Source organism: Eptesicus fuscus, chromosome 21 (assembly GCF_027574615.1).
Source record: "Eptesicus fuscus isolate TK198812 chromosome 21, DD_ASM_mEF_20220401, whole genome shotgun sequence".
NCBI classification, from domain to species: domain Eukaryota; kingdom Metazoa; phylum Chordata; class Mammalia; order Chiroptera; family Vespertilionidae; genus Eptesicus; species Eptesicus fuscus.
Window position 1 is genome coordinate 13,047,840 of NC_072493.1, and position 15,677 is coordinate 13,063,516.

Below are 15,677 nucleotides of genomic sequence, written 5' to 3' on the forward strand. Positions count from 1 at the left end.
ATGTGCAGCTTAACACAGCACTTTCCAAACGTACAGTACTATACTTCACTTGGGCATCTTACAGGACTATTACTCTGCAGAACTCAGGAAAAAGCTAGTGTGGAGAGAAGAGTGAAATACAAATAAGCACAAATGTCCTGATTCCATAAGTAAAGCTATAGAGGATTAATTTCCCTCTAGACTAGTGGTTCTCAACCTGGACCAATCGTGCTGCCAAGGGGACATTAGGCAATGTCTGGAGATATTTTTGGTAGTCACAGCTGGGGTTGGGTGCTACTGGTATCTAGTGGGTAGTGTCCAGGGACATGGCTAAATATCCTACAAGGTTCAGACAGTCACCACAACAAGAAATGATCAGGCCCAAGATGTCAACAGTGCTGCTGAGAAAAGCTGCTCTAGAGTGAAGTTCTGAACAAGACAAGACAAAAAGATCAAACATAAGCATACTTTGATTCTGCCTTCTATGTGCCTGGCTTCAGAATCCAGGGGAAGGAATAAAGGAATAAAATCCCATCCGAAAAGGAGGTTTTGAGGTTACAACTTTTCATCGCTCTGGAAGCCTTCCATGCTCACCCAGGTGGTGACAGTGGTGGGAAGTCCTGTCTCCTGCCAAAGCCGGGATAGCCCTGCAGGTCAGCTGGTCTCTGGAAACAGCTGCCTCAGTTCAACTGACATGTCCTATCATTACAGGCTGCTCTGGAAAGAGGTCCAACTGAGCCGGGTTCAGACTCACCGGGAGAGTCAGACAAGCAGGGGTGGGGGCTTCCCATGCAGAAATAACCCCTAATCCCACATTTCCAACATAGCCTGCTTGACACCAAGGTTTACAGGTTTCACTATCCTAGCGGATTTGATGAATCAAGACTAGTCTTTTTACAAAATGGTATTTATTTGGTGTGGGGGCTGGGGCGGGGGGGGGGCAGCATAGGCTCCAGTAAAGAGATCAGGGGGACTGACGTCACAAGTCCCGAAGAATACTATCTAAGGATAACCAATGAACATCTAGGAAGCCCTGAAGTTCGAGAGAACTGCCGTTCGGCAAAGATAGGCCGTGTCCAATAGCAGACCTTCCTTCATTCCTGAACAACCCAAAACCACCACTTTCCAGAACCTTCTTGCTCTTGATGCGGGCGGCGAACCAGAAAGAATCCCAGACTGGAAAATACATCCCTCAGCCCCTCCACCGCCGGAAATAATGAATGACTAAGGCCTCCAGCCAGGCTATTTAACCTGCCCCCACCCCCCACCCGCATCACCCCCGTCCCCTCGCCAACAACGCGCGAGCATGCGCAGCACCGGTTCTGGGCTCCTCCCCGCGGGGTTCCACCCCCGTGAGGGAGCATGCGCAGTTCTCCCTCAGACCCACCCCTCCCCTTTCAGAGCCCCCGGTTCCTTAGAAACCAGGCGGTGCGTTCCCGGTAGCTGCGCGCTAGACTCCGGGGCCGGCGAGTCTTTGCCAGCCTCCCTCCCGGGGAGCTGGTGTCGGCTGAGACCATCCGGACCCAAGGTCTCCGGTGCGGAGCGGGACCGGCAATGCCAGCGTGCCAGGTGAGAGGCGGCCCGCGGCCGCGGGTGAGGATGGAGGAGGGCATGGCGCGGCTGCCAGCGGGTGTCGGCCGGCCTCTTCCGCGGCCCGGCGTCCGAGGTCGGGGCTGGAGGGGGCCGTTCTAGCTGCGAGCACTGGCGCGGAGTTTGGGGGTTGCGTGGAGTTTGAGGGTGGCCCGGCGTTGGCCCTCCCCACCTCAGAAATTGGACCTGGTCGTGAAATGTGGGCTCCTGGAGGGACCTCGGCCCTAACCCCTCCCTCAGTTGGACGCAGAAGCCTAGGCCTCCCCGCCCTGTGCAGGCCGCCCCACCCACCTGTGTGAGGACCGACGCTCCGGGGATGAGGATGTGAGGTGTGGAAGCCTCAGACAAAGGGCTCGTGAGGTGGCCGATCCATCCTCTTTCAGAGAGAGATGGGACTTTCCTGGGGGGGTGTGGGTGTGTGTGTAAGTGTTTCTTTAAGGAAAGAGGGAGTGTTTAGGGGGCAGGTGGGAGAAGAGACACCTCAGGAGGTGCGCGTAGCTCTGCCAGCCCGAGTGCCCACTGGCCATGTCCCAAGGGCCCCGGCCTACCTTTGAAGCTCGGGGAGGAAGCAGATGGACGTGCGGAGACAAAGGTGAGGTAAGGTGTTCCCCTCCAGGAGGCAGTGCCGCAGGAACGGTGAGGAAGGAAGAGGCGGCGGGGAGATCAGGGCTCAATGAATGGTCATGTGAAGTTGACCTCCCAAACTACTGCAGAATCTGAGGAACAGGACAGGAATAGAAAAGCTCAAAGCTGCCTTGGATAGACACCAAGTAGGGTTATAAACCATCCCATTTGTGTTCTTTGTTCCCATAGTGTCATGCTGAGGGCAAGACACAGGAAGAAAGTGGGTATCCTGTGAGTGTCCAGAACCAGGGCCAGGCCACCACCCAGAGGACCTTTGTAAGCTCTGGGCTCAAAGGTCTCAGAAGGAAGAGTCCTTAGTGTAGGACCCTTCATTTGAAGGGGACAACTGTTAAATTAGCAGCCACCCTAACCTGTTAGTGTGATATGAAGAGAGCTGGAGAAGATGGTTGTCTGTAAGAGCTGGGGAAGCTGGAGTCATTCCTGATAAGGAAACTCATTTCCTTCTGAAAAGCTACATCAGGAAACCAGAGTTTCAAGGCCATCCATTTTACAGAAAATGTGAAAAAATAACTGCCTTTGGACTAGGGGTTGAGATAATCTGTCTGGACCAAGATTCAGCTGTGAGAGACTTTCTCTTACCACCTGGTTGCACTACTTTTCCTATGGAATGATTGATCTGGGTCTGATCAATTATTTTTATTTGCTAGGAAAATTCACATATAAGATTTCTATAGTAATACTAGAACCCACTAGTAGTAGGATTAGCCATGAAAAAAACCCCCTCCCCCAAAGGAACTTAAAGATTTGTAATATGGGGGAAAGACATGTGCAATTTTTAACAGATGGTCGCTGGTCCTAATCATCAAAGTCAATTTATTGCTAGCTTGATAAAACTAATTTTCAGTGTATATTCAACTTTGCAGCAGTTTTTTTTTTTCCTCGCTCCCAGAATGAAAAGATACATTGAAAGTGTGATAATGTTAATAGGTCATATTAGTTTTAAGATGAATGCTTTAGGTTCATAAATCAATGCCAAACCATAACTATGGGTATTCAGCTGTAAATTTATTTTATTTAAAATATAGTTAATGTACAATATTATATTAGTTTCAGGTGTATACCACAGTTATTCAGTATTTCGTGGCTATGCATTTTATTGACTTTTCTTGCATCTGTGGAAATATTTTGTATAAATACCTCAAGAGGTATAATGGGGTATTATCAGGAGGGTATGTAATCTGTGGGGGAAATTGGCACTGTTTGCCAAATCCTGTCAGAGAAGTTTTATGAAAGTCATTGTATTCTCATTAATTTATCATTAGCCCAGATAGAAGACAGACAAGTAAGCCAAAAATCAAGGTAAGATTGACGGGGAGCAAGCAGTTACCATCAGCAGAGCTGGGTGGTCTGTGGGAGCATGCTTTGTAAGTGCAAATACTAGCTTGACTGAGCAGTTTGGTAAGATACTTCTTAAATGTAATGAGTGTGCCTCATGGATTTGTGTGCATAGTTTTGAGCTCCTGTAATCAGAAAGACACTTGTTTTCAGAGGAGAAAGATGGACTTACACACTCTCAAGGTATTTCTTGTTTGCTGTGGCAATGAAACCTTTGACAGATAATTACTTAACATCCACTCTACTTTCTGGGGCAGCTGAGGGAAGTTATCAAATCTGGCCTGTAATAAAGTAATCAACAGTACTTAATAGGCCAAGGTACCAGATAAACCAGTAATGCTAACAGGGTTTGCTTTCACCGAACTGATTTTCTAGTTATACAGTAAGAGGAGAAATTAAATGGCAATGCAGTGCCATCTGATGTAAGAAGTTGTCAAAATACAGACGTCAGTGTTCAGAAAATTAGGAATCAAATACAGCAGCGGTTACCAACGGGGGTCTGCGGACCGCTGGTGGTCCGTGAGGTCCGAAAGGTTGGCGACTGCTGAAATAGAACTTAGAAGTGCCCTTCTGATGCCTGTCATCTCATGCATATTTATAGTAGAAGATGCAATTCTAGAACAAATCCACCATTGGAATTGGAAAATATCTAGGGAAAAATTGTAGATTTTGCTCTTTTTGAAAATGTGTATACAGTATGGTAATGAGACGTTATTTTTCTTACATATAAGAATAACAGCCACAACCGGTTTGGCTCAGTGGATAGAGCGTCGATCTGCAGACTCAAGGGTCCCAGGTTCGATTCCGGTCAAGGGCATGTACCTTGTTTGCGGGCACATCCCCAGTAGGGGGTGTGCAAGAGGCAGCTGATCGATGTTTCTCTCTCATCGATGTTTCTAACTCTCTATTCCTCTCTCTTCCTCTCTGTAAAAAATCAATAAAATAAAAAAAAGAATAACAGCTTTGTGTTAGAAAACTTCAAGAGAGGCCCTGGCCAGTGCGGTTCCGTGGTTAGAGTGTTGGCCTTCAAACCAAAGGGTTGCGGGTTCAATTCGGGTCAAGGGCACATACCTGGGTTGCAGGTTCCCTATCTACCCTGGTTGGGATGCATGCAGGAGGCAACCAGTTGATGTGGCTCTCTCACGTCGATGTTCCCCCCACACATACTCTCTCTCTCTCTCTCTCTCTCTCTCTCTCTCTCTCTCTCTCTCTCTCTCTCTTCCACTCTCTCTAAAAATCAATGGAAAATATCCTCTAGTGAGGATTAACAAAAAAAGAAAACTTCAAGAGAATCTAAAAGTCCAAGTTACTTGCAAATTTAAGTGTCAGGTGTTTTAAAAAGTGGGGAATTAAAGATATTTGAAATAGGCTTAGACTCGTGGAAGTCATTTTAAGTGTGTATGTTACATGCCATTGCGTTGGCTCTGACTCCTGGCGACCCTATGAATGAATGATGTACACAGTGTTCTGTCTTCAACAGCCCTGCTCAGCTCCTGTAGACTCATGCCTGTGGCTTCTTTTATGGAGTCAGTTCATCTCATAATGGGTCTTCCTTTTTTCCTGCTGCCTTATATTTTCCCAGCATTATTGTCTTTTCCACAGTGCCCTGCCTTCTCATGATATGACCAGAGTAGAACAGCTGGAAGTTTTGACATTTTTGCTTCCAGTGATGTTTAAGCGATACTGAGAAAAACACGAAAGCAGTGAGACTTCCCTATACTCTAACACTTATGAATTAGCCATTAGGTCAGGAATGAGCTCAATAAAGTATTCCTTTTTTAAACTGAGACAAAGAAAATGAGAAATGGAGTAAATATTTCCATTTCATGGTGATGGAAATGAACACATAGAAAATAGGCATGAGCCGAAACTGGTTTGGCTCAGTGGATAGAGCGTCGGCCTGCGGACTGAAAGGTCCCAGGTTCGATTCCGGTCAAGGGCATGTACCTTGGTTGTGCACACATCCCCAGTGGAGGGTGTGCAGGAGGCAGCTGATCAATGTTTCTCTCTCATCGATGTTTCTAACTCTCTGTCACTCTCCCTTCCTCTCTGTAAAAAAGCAATAAAATATATTTTAGAAAAAAGAAAATAGGCATGAAACATTCAGAAGGAAGAGATAAATATTCCTACATTACTTTAATACACTCAAGCTCTATCTTAAATACTTGTTCTTTAGTTCCTGCTCTTAGAAGGGGTGTAGCAAGTAGTGCTTTTGTCCTAGGTACTGTCAGTTCTCTAGATAGCCAATAACAAAAATGCCACACTCTTTGGGACCCAGAATGGCCAGGAATGCTAAGGGGATAGCTCACTCTCCCCCATACCTCTCCAAGTTGTTTACAAAAGCTTCTTCTGTGTTTCTATTCGTCCTTCAGAATGATTAAGAATGAAGGCTATGAGGAATGGGAACTGAGTACTGAGCACAGTCTTCCTGTCTGGCCTGGGAATAACTGTGTTATTCTCAAACTGTCAGCCCTCAGTTTTTCATGAGAGGAGATAACCCCAAAATAGAATGAGAAGCACTTCTACTTGGCTTTGAGATTTACCATATCACTGTATAACCTCAAAGTCTTTATTATTTACTTTTACAATCCTATATAATAAAACCCTAATATGCTAATCGACCGAACAGCAGAACAACCAGTCGCTATGATGTGCACTGACCACCAGGGGGCAGGCGCTCAACACAGGAGCTGCCCCCTGGTGGTCAGTGCGCTCCCACAGGGGGAGCGCCACTCATCCAGAGGCCGGACTCACGGCTGGCGACCACAGTGGCAGTGGTGGGAGCCTCTCCTGCCTGTGCGGCAGCACTAAGGAGCAGCGAGCTGAGGGGTAAAGGGTAAGGAGCAGCGAGCAGGCGGGCAGTAAGGAGCAAGGGGTCCCGGACTGTGAGAGGGATCCTGGATTGCGAGAGGGATGTCCAACTGCTGGCTTAGGCCCAATCCCCAGAGGGCCTAAGCCGGCAGGCAGACATCCCCCAAGGAGTCCCAGGCTGCGAGAGGGCACAGACTGGGCTGAGGGACACCCACCCCTCCAGTGCATGAATTTCGTGCACTGGGCTTAGAATGATAACATTAGGCAAATCATGTAACTTCTGGACTATAGTTTTTTAATTTGTATAATTTAAAAGAAAACAGCCCTAGTGGCCTGCAGACTGAAGGGTCCCGGGTTCAATTCCAGTCAAGGGTACATTCCTGGTTTGATCCCCAGTAGGGGGCGTGCAGGCTTGATCCCCAGTAGGGGGAGTGCAGGAGGCAGCTGATCAATGAATCTCTTATCATTGATGTTTCTATCTCTCTCTCCTTCTCCCTTCCTCTCTGAAATCAATAAATATATTAAAACAAACAAAAAAACCTACACAAAACAAATTGAAAATGACATAAATGTCTAACACCAGAGAAATGAAAGCTGGATCATGTAGTCAGTAGAACCAATACTAAAGAGTAAGTAAAAAATTAAAAAAAAAATCTCAGGATACAAAGTGACTACTAGTACATTGATTGCAAGAACATTGAACAAATATAAAAAGTTTTTTTTTAAAAAAAGCATAACAACAGTAATTTTCTATAAATAAATATATACTTTTTAAAATATATATATTTTTATTAAGTATATAATAAAACTGGTTAGATCCCCTGTTGGGGCACATGCCTGGGTTTTGGGTTCAATCCCCAGTTGGGAATGTGCCAAGGGTGGCCCATCCGTTTTTCTCTCTCCTCCCCTTCCTCTCTCTAAGCATGTTTTTGGGTGAGGATTAAAACAACAACAACAATAAATATATACATACTAGAGGCCCGATGCACAAAATTCTTGCAAGGGGCTCGGCCCTTGCAGCCCCAGCTTCATTTGGAAGGATCGTCCGGAAGGATGTCTGGAAGGTTGTTCGGCTGTCCGGACTAATTAGCATATTACGCTTTTATTATTATAGATCTATTTTTTAAGCAGAGAGGGAGGGGGTAACAATGGCAGGGTCTGGGCAGCACTGACATTTCTTCTTATCTAAGGTGTCCGTGAGCCAAACAGCAATGTGGTTGCCTAGTTAATGAATTTACATGTGTATAATTGAAAGGTGACTTACAGATCTTGTGCTGCTTTCTAAAACTAATATTTCTTTGGTGCTTGTTGATGGTTAGTTTTGACCCTCATGGTCTCTTGGGTGCTTGTAGCACAGTGTCCCAAAGCATATTATAGGAAGTTCCATGTGGTTAATGGTTTCTGCAGCCCGATGACGGTTCCCACTAGGAAATGGTTTTCATCTCTGAAGAGACTCTCTGAGGGTGGTATGTGAGATGGTGTGTTTGTCATGCCAGGCATCCTCTGATTTTTCAGGAGATGGGGGATGGTAGAGAGATCAGCCATACCTCCTATTACTTTTCAGTCTTTTGAATTCATATTCTTGTGCCAGGGCCTAAGAGGACGTAGCTTGAATCTTGAAGCAATGATTCAACATAGTACTTCTTATCTAATGTTATTTTCAAAAGTAAATCATTGTGCTTACTAGTACATGGCTGTTTCAGTTCCCCAGTCCTGGGCTTATTCAGTTCCCCAGCTCCTGGTTATTCTTTTAAATGTATTGTCTTTGTTTCTCCTTCTATTCTTTTTTTTTAATGTATTTTTATTGCTTTCAGAGAAGAAGAGACGGGGAGAGAGAGAGAAACATCAATGATGAGCGAGAATCATTCATCAGCTGCCTCCTGCACGCCCCCACTGGGGATCGAGCCCACAACTCAGGTATGTGCCCTTGACCGGAATTGAACCTGAAACCCTTTAGTTTGCAGGCTGATGCTCTATCTACTGAGCCAAACCAGCTAGGGTCTTACTTCAATTCTTTATGCTTGTTTGTTTCATTAATCCTCACCCTGAGGATATTTTCTTCCATTGATTTTTTTAGAGAGATTGGAAGGGAGAGAGAGGGAAAAGGGGAGAGAGAGAAACATCATTGAGAGACATACATCGATTGGTTGCCTCCTGCACACACACCGGATCCAACCTCAACCCAGGTACATACCCTTGACTGGGAATCGAACCCTTAACTCTTTGGTCTGCAGGCCAACTCTAAACCACTGAGCCATGCTGGCCAGGGCCTTACTTCAATTTTTAATATTTCTGGCATACTAATTTAAATTAATGTTGCACAAAGAACATTTAAGTGCCTTTAAGTAATTTCTAAGTCAGTCCTAACCGGTTTGGCTCAGTGGATAGAGCGTCGGCCTGTGGACTGGAAGGTCCCAGGTTCGATTCCGGTCAAGGGCATGTACCTTGGTTGCGGGCACATCCCCAGATAGGAGGCAGCTGATCAATGTTTATCTCTCATCGATGTTTCTAACTCTCTATTCTTCTCCCTTCCTCTCTGTAAAAAAATCAATAAAATATATTTTTTAAAATAAAGTAATTTCTAAGTCATTGTAGAAATGTTACCAAAATACCTTGAAGTGTTACGTTTCAGGGACCTGTTTTCTCCTTAATACCATATACAGCCCAGTCTTGGTTCTGAAAGAGCTTAAGAGTCTCAATAGTGAGATAAGGCATTGTGCATCATTTAAACAATAATTAGAAAATTCTAAAATATTGAAATGAATGTTTATTTTCAGGTAGGCATATACATCCTGTATTTTATAACCAGCCTTCTTCATTACACATTTACCTAAAAGAAAAAAGGGCTCCTCTGGCAGACTGTCCTGAGCTTAGATTATTTTACATCTCACTTTTAGCAGTCAGAAGATTGTTAATAGTTGAGCATTGTCATGGCCTAGTTGGTAAGCAGTTTTCTGCATACAAGAAGGAGATAATTTGTGAAGACACTGGGCATTCAAGTCAATGGAGTACTTACTACTTAACCTTCCTGGTGACCAGAGGCCATGTAACACAGCGTTAGAGAAAGCTGGTCAAGGTTACTGTGCTCTGAGATGCCCTAAGAATGTCCCATACTCGAAATCAAGAAGGTAGGCAGATAGGTGACTCTCTCAAGTGTCTCTTGCTGCCGTAGAAATAGCAGTTTTCACTGGACCAGAATACTTGTGTCCATATAGGAGGTGGAAAACACTAAGAAAACTTAAGTTTGCACTTTGAAAAATGTTTATTATAATTAAAACCTCATCCTCTTAGGACCACAGGTAAAAACAAAGTATGTAATATACCTCTCTCTAGGGTTGGCTATTTCACATGCATCATGGCCAAGTGTGCTTTACCTCAGTGATTTAAAGGCAAAGGCAGAGGGTTTTTTTTTTCCCACTTACCTGCCACAGGGAATGACCTTTGAACACTCATTATATTCCCGCATCAAATCAGTCCTTGATATTCACCTATGAGTGTAGCAAGAAATGGAAACTAACCTCCAGGAACCTGACCTGTCTGATAACTGCTATGTGCACAACTCCTGGCATAATGCCTAACTCATTGTGGTGCTTAAAAATATTGGAGGCCTGGCCAGCTGGCGTGGCTCAGTGGTTGAGTATCAACCTATGAACCAGGAGGTCACAGTTCGATTCCTGGTCAGGCCATATGCCCTGGTTGCGGGCTCGATCCCCACTGTGAGGTGTGCAGGAGGCATCCGATCAATGATTCTCTCTCATCATTGATGTTTCTATCTTCCTCTCCCTCTCCCTTGCTCTAAAAAAAAAAACAAACAAACAAAAAAATATTTTTTTAAAATAATGGAGAATGAATGAGAAAAGGTCTCTGGTGACTGGATATTGTGCCATTAAAGGGGTGGGGAGCACAGGAGGAGGTTCATGTTTGACAGGAAAGATTTGGGTTGGGAGAAGTTGGTAAGTCACTTAGGTGGAATTTCCGGTAGACACTTAAAAGTATAGGACCAGAGTCAGAGCAAGTTGTCAAGGCTGGAAATGGGAAGTTAAGAATTTTTATCTTCGCAGGGAGGTCATGGTGAAGTTGAAGGATTAGATTATAAATTGCCCTGGGAGAGAGTAGGGCTGAGGATGGAATTTTCAGGTTAATGTAAATCTGAAACTCATTCTTAAAGCAATCTCAGAAAAAATAATCTTCTGGTTATTGCTAGATTTTCAAAAACAATAAGGAATCTATATAATAAAAACCCAGTGGTCATATGCCATAACGACCAAAGACCGGTCACCAGGAGATGCATTGATGGGTCCCGCGGCGCCTGCAGGACTTGACGCTGGGTTCCGAGGCGCACCGGGTCTGGGTCTCAGCGTGATTTCACACATGGGCCTCTAGTTAATATATAAGCCCCTGGCCAGGTAGTTCAGTTGATTAGAGTGTCATCCTGATATGCTAAGGTTGCAGGTTTGATTCCCGGTCAGGGCACATACAAGAATCAACCAATGGATACATAAATAAGTGAAACAGTGAGTTGATGTTTCTTTCTCTCTCTCTCTAAAAAAAAAAAAAAAAAATTAATATAGCTGGTAGGTGAGTACTTTTTCCTACTGTAATCATCAGCTAAAGTTAACTTTCAGACCTAATAGTGATCCAGCTACCTCTGTGGGTGTTAAGTTTTTAGCTGACCCTATTGTACATTGTGTAGTTATGCCTCATTGGAAAGGTCGTTAGGCCTTTCATTAGTGTCTTTCCTGGGACACTGTGTGTGGATGAAGGCGGGGGTGGGTGGATGGGGGAGGTGTCTTTGGCTAGGGCCAGGTATGCTTTCTCATTTCATGGTGGCTGCCTAACAGTTTTGTCCCCTATGTCAGCTTGTGGAGCTGAAGGAATAGCATTTCTTTCCTTTGTCCTGTTAGTGTGTTTTCTATCAATGAGAAGGCAGCAGTCTGTGACCATGTCATTGAGTCAGTATAGGCACTTAAACAAGTCATAGGAAAACTAAACCTCCATAGAGAAGGGACCAAAGCATTTATCATAATTAGTTTGTAAAACTCAATACCTGTTTCTTTAGTTTGGCTTTTCTTTTTCAATGGGAACATAAATGCAGGTAAAGAAACACTTTCACATCTACCTGAAAATAGCCTCATGTTATTGTTTCAGACTCTAAAAACAAGTTGGTTAGTGGGGAACTATAACTGGACTGTTGGTAGTTGCTCTGCTATGAGCATGTAGTTTAAAACTCAAGCTGCATACTTTCCCCAGCTCCTGCTCAGGCTCTGTTGTTGAGGTGTGGTTGGCTTTCCTCTTTGGGTCCAGGCATTGGTGGCCTGTCTGCCACATGGGCTCAATTCCAGATATAGGAGGGCTAAAAGGAGGGCTGAGGGACAGTTAGACACACCTTCCTAATTAATTCTTGGTACATGATTGATTTGAAGGTCACGTGGAAGGCATTCCTGATTATTTCTCCAACAGGCTCCTGGGATAGGCAAGGTCCTGCCATCATGACAGAAACTAAATAGGTGATCCCAATGAAGTATGAGGGGCACTGTGAAAGCCAGAGGCCAGGATGCTTGGTAACTGTGAGCAGAATCACTTAACTCAGCCTAGGCACAGCCTCTCTAACAAATCTCCTGAGAAGGAGTTAGTCTGAGGAAGTAAGAAGAAATATTATTCCAGGCAGAACAAACAGCTTGGACCAAAATCTCAGAGCAGGACTGAAGAATTGGATTTGGTAGCTGCTAGCATGTACAGTGCAGTGTAAGGCAAAAGTGCTAAGGTGGAAAGGTGAGGAAGGGTCCAACCCACACCTGGGAAATTTGGCATTTATCCTAGGGACACTTAAAGGCTGGGAATGAAAAGGTTAGGCCCAGGATAACTGCAGGTATCTGTTCGGGGAACCACATGAATTCAAGAGGCATTATAGCTTGGCTGGTGTGCCTCAGTGGTTGAGCGTCAACCCATGAACCAGGAGGTCACGGTTTGATTCCTGGTCATGGGCTGTGGGCTTGATCCCGGGGGTGTACAGGAGGCAGCGAATGGATGCTTCGCTCTCGCATGGATGTTTCTCTCTTTTCCTCTCCCTTCCTCTCTCTGGAGTAAATAAAAACATGTGTTTGTTTGTTTTTAAAAAAAGGCAGTACAGTGCACAAGTGTTGGGATGTAACAATGGACTGACTATGGAGTCAGAAAGGCTTTTCCACATCCAGAGGGTTTCCTTAGAACTGGTTAGGTTTAAATCACAATCACATGTCTTCCCTTCATGGTTGTCTGTTGGCATTTGACTTCTCATAGCCCCCGAGTGCTGGTTCACTGTGGTTCGTCCTGCAAGGCTTGACATACAGTACGCTTCTTTGTTAAGAGGAAGGACACTTGACGACAAGGGGACTGAGCTAACTGATAAGCATGAGTCCTGTCATGTGGAGGAGGGTGGTGGTTGGAGAGACAGTTCTGAGTGAAGGCATCCTCTTGACAGGTCAAGTTGTGGCTTAAGGTTGAGAGCGGCAGCTCATTTTTCTAATCTCAAGTGGCAGGCAGAGCTATTCTGTTATCATATGGTGTTTGTTTTCTTTCCTGAACCATTAAACCAGATTGTGCCTCAAACTAATTAGGTTAGTGACATGAGTAATTTCTATTAAATTTGTGAACGTATTCCAAGACACTACTGAATTATATGCAATTTTGATGAGTTCAGTTTGTGTGTCTTGGTTTATTGATTAATTATGCAGGAATAAGCTCTGAAATTTTTCAGTTTTCAGCAAATATTAAGCACCTACTATATCAGGCCTCGTTCTAGGTACTTGGGATACAGCACTGAACAAAAAATAGACAAAATATTCCATGTCCTGCAGGAGCATACGTTCTAGCAGAGGTGGGAGGGGGAGACAGTAGGAAAATAAACCGGTTTCGGGTAAGACAGCACTTGATACCTGAAGGAAGCAGGGTAGCAAGTAAGCCAAGTGCATGGATATCTGTACAATAGAGAGAACTGCAAGTGCAAAGGCCCCGAGACAGGAATGTCCCTGCTACGTTTGAGATACATTAACAGTGAACCACTGTGGCTGGAGCCGTGAGTGAGGGAAAGAGAAAGGGGATATAAGGTCAGAAAGAGGAGGGGAGTACAGACAGATCATGTGGGGCCCTGTAAGTCAGTGGAGGAACCTTGGCTTTTAGTCCAAGAGAGATGAAGTATCCAGAGGGCTGAGTATTTAAACCAGTACTCTACGGTTGTCAGCTGTGATGCCTGAAAACAGATCATAAGATCGTTGCATAATTGCACTTTGAAGTTCTGATCACTTTGCTCCTACTTTCTTTGGACCCATTTTATATGAAGAAATGCTGTTGGGTAGAGGCTCAAACACTGCTCTGGGGGAAGGCACTGTCTGCCAATCACATCCTGGCTTTTTAATGCCATTAGACTGATGTGCTTGTTTCTTTACTAAACTACCAATATGTCAGTGTTTTTATTATAATTCAGTCTTTGAGTGGGGGTAGTGACTTTTTCACATTTAACACTTCTTTAAATAAGTTAATTCATATCCTTCTGACTGCTCTCATACCACCCTGTTCTTTTTCAATATAACACTTATCTCAAATTGTAATGACATGTGTAAGTGATGATTTGATTGTCTTATCTCTCCTGCTGGACTGTAAAGTCTGTGAAGGCGGAAGCTCTATCTGTTTTGGTCACCATTATCCTGTGCTTTGCCTAGGCCTGGCCCATAATAGATGATACTTACTATTTATTAATGAATTAATCTGCATAAGTTACAGGTGTCATTTTATACATAAGCACCTGAAACATAGACTATAAAACGCAGCTAATGATGCCCAGCCAGTGTTGCTCAGTGGTTGATTGTCGACCTGTGAACCAGGAGGTCATGGTTCAATTCCTGGTCAGAGCACATACCTGGGTTGTGGGCTCGATCCCCAGTAGGGGGTGTGCAATCGATGTTTCTCTTTATCCCTCTCCCTTCCTCTCTCTAAAACCAATAAAAACATATTTAAAAAAATAAACACAGCTAATGTCACAATCTGTTTTAAAATTAGGTTAAGGGCCCCCATCTCACTTAATAACTAGGGTCATGACCTCATCTCTGGCCACAGTGCTTTATTTTAGCAAATTTTAACAATTACATCGGCGGGAGGTTTACCCACAGAAAAATCTAATTCCCAAACAGGCCCCTGACACTCGCCCTTAGGAATGTGTTTGAGGGGACAGAAGTCTATGGCAGTGTCTGTGTAGGCACCTCAGAGGAGGGAGGGGTTGCCCTAAAAATGTACAGTTCTTTAAGGATGCCTCTGCTGGGGAGCTACAGGTGTGGGCTTGTTCTGGGGCATAGTGGGGGGTGGGCACCCCTATGGTGTTCCTAGCCTCAGTGCCCAGCCTGTGTAGCTACAACCACAAACTGTTATACTGTTTCTCATGGATAGCCATCATGAACTTTGCTTGCCTACAGTTCTATAGGAAAGCTCATTTTGAACCCGCCCTTCCTTAGTATGACTTGTTCATGAGTGGTGAGGATTTGCAGCTCAGTAGCTTGCCCAGTATGATGTTGGCTAGGGAAAAGTACCGTCTTCAGGTACCCTCAACAAGTGCCGAGAGTGACTAGATCATTGGGCCTTAGCTTGAAGTTACTTCCTCAGGAAACTTATTTATTCTCTTGGCTTCAACCATTGTCTCTATACTTGTGATACCGCAAAAGTAAGCTTACAAGGTTTTTGTTTTAAAGGAAAGAGACTTTTAATTCACACATATCCATTTAGTTTGATTATGGACCTGAGTCTGTAAGCTGTGATAGGTTATTCTGTACCCTTAGACACAACAAAAGGTATAATTTATATGCAATTGAATGAACAGATCTGAAGTATTCCGTTTGATGAGTTATGACAATTGAATCACCATGTAACCACAGTGCAGCACAAGATACAGAACATTTCCATTACACTAGAATATTTCCTTGTGCCCCTTTCCCGTCAGTCACCCCTTGCCCACCTCAACCACTACCACTACCACCTTCTGACTACTGTCACTATAAGTAAGGTTTGCCTGTTCCTGTACTTCAAATAAATGGAATCCTATAGTATGGGTGGGTTTTTTTTGTGGGGGGGAGAGAGGGGGCATCCGTTATCTTTCATTCAACGTAATGTGTTTGTTTTTTTTTTAAGATTCACATGTGTTGCATGTATTAATAGTTCACTTATTTTTACTGCTTTACTGTATTCCATTGTATGACTATACCATAATTTGTTTATCCAATGAACATTTTAGTTTGTTTCCAATTTGGGGCTATGATGAATAAGGAAGTTATGAACATGTTGTGAATGGAGTT

At 44.2% G+C, this 15,677-nt stretch overlaps 1 protein-coding gene across 2 annotated transcripts in view; it reads left to right on the top strand.

Moving 5' to 3' along the window:
• Positions 1–1,389: 1,389 nt before the first annotated feature.
• The window catches only part of GFOD2 (glucose-fructose oxidoreductase domain containing 2), a 36,865-nt gene continuing 22,577 nt past the window's right edge, over positions 1,390–15,677 (top strand). For both annotated transcript variants that reach the window (XM_008139918.3, XM_054710806.1), the window contains exon 1: positions 1,390–1,548. The gene's annotated coding sequence lies outside the window, so the exon portion shown is untranslated. The remainder of the gene's footprint in view (positions 1,549–15,677) is intronic.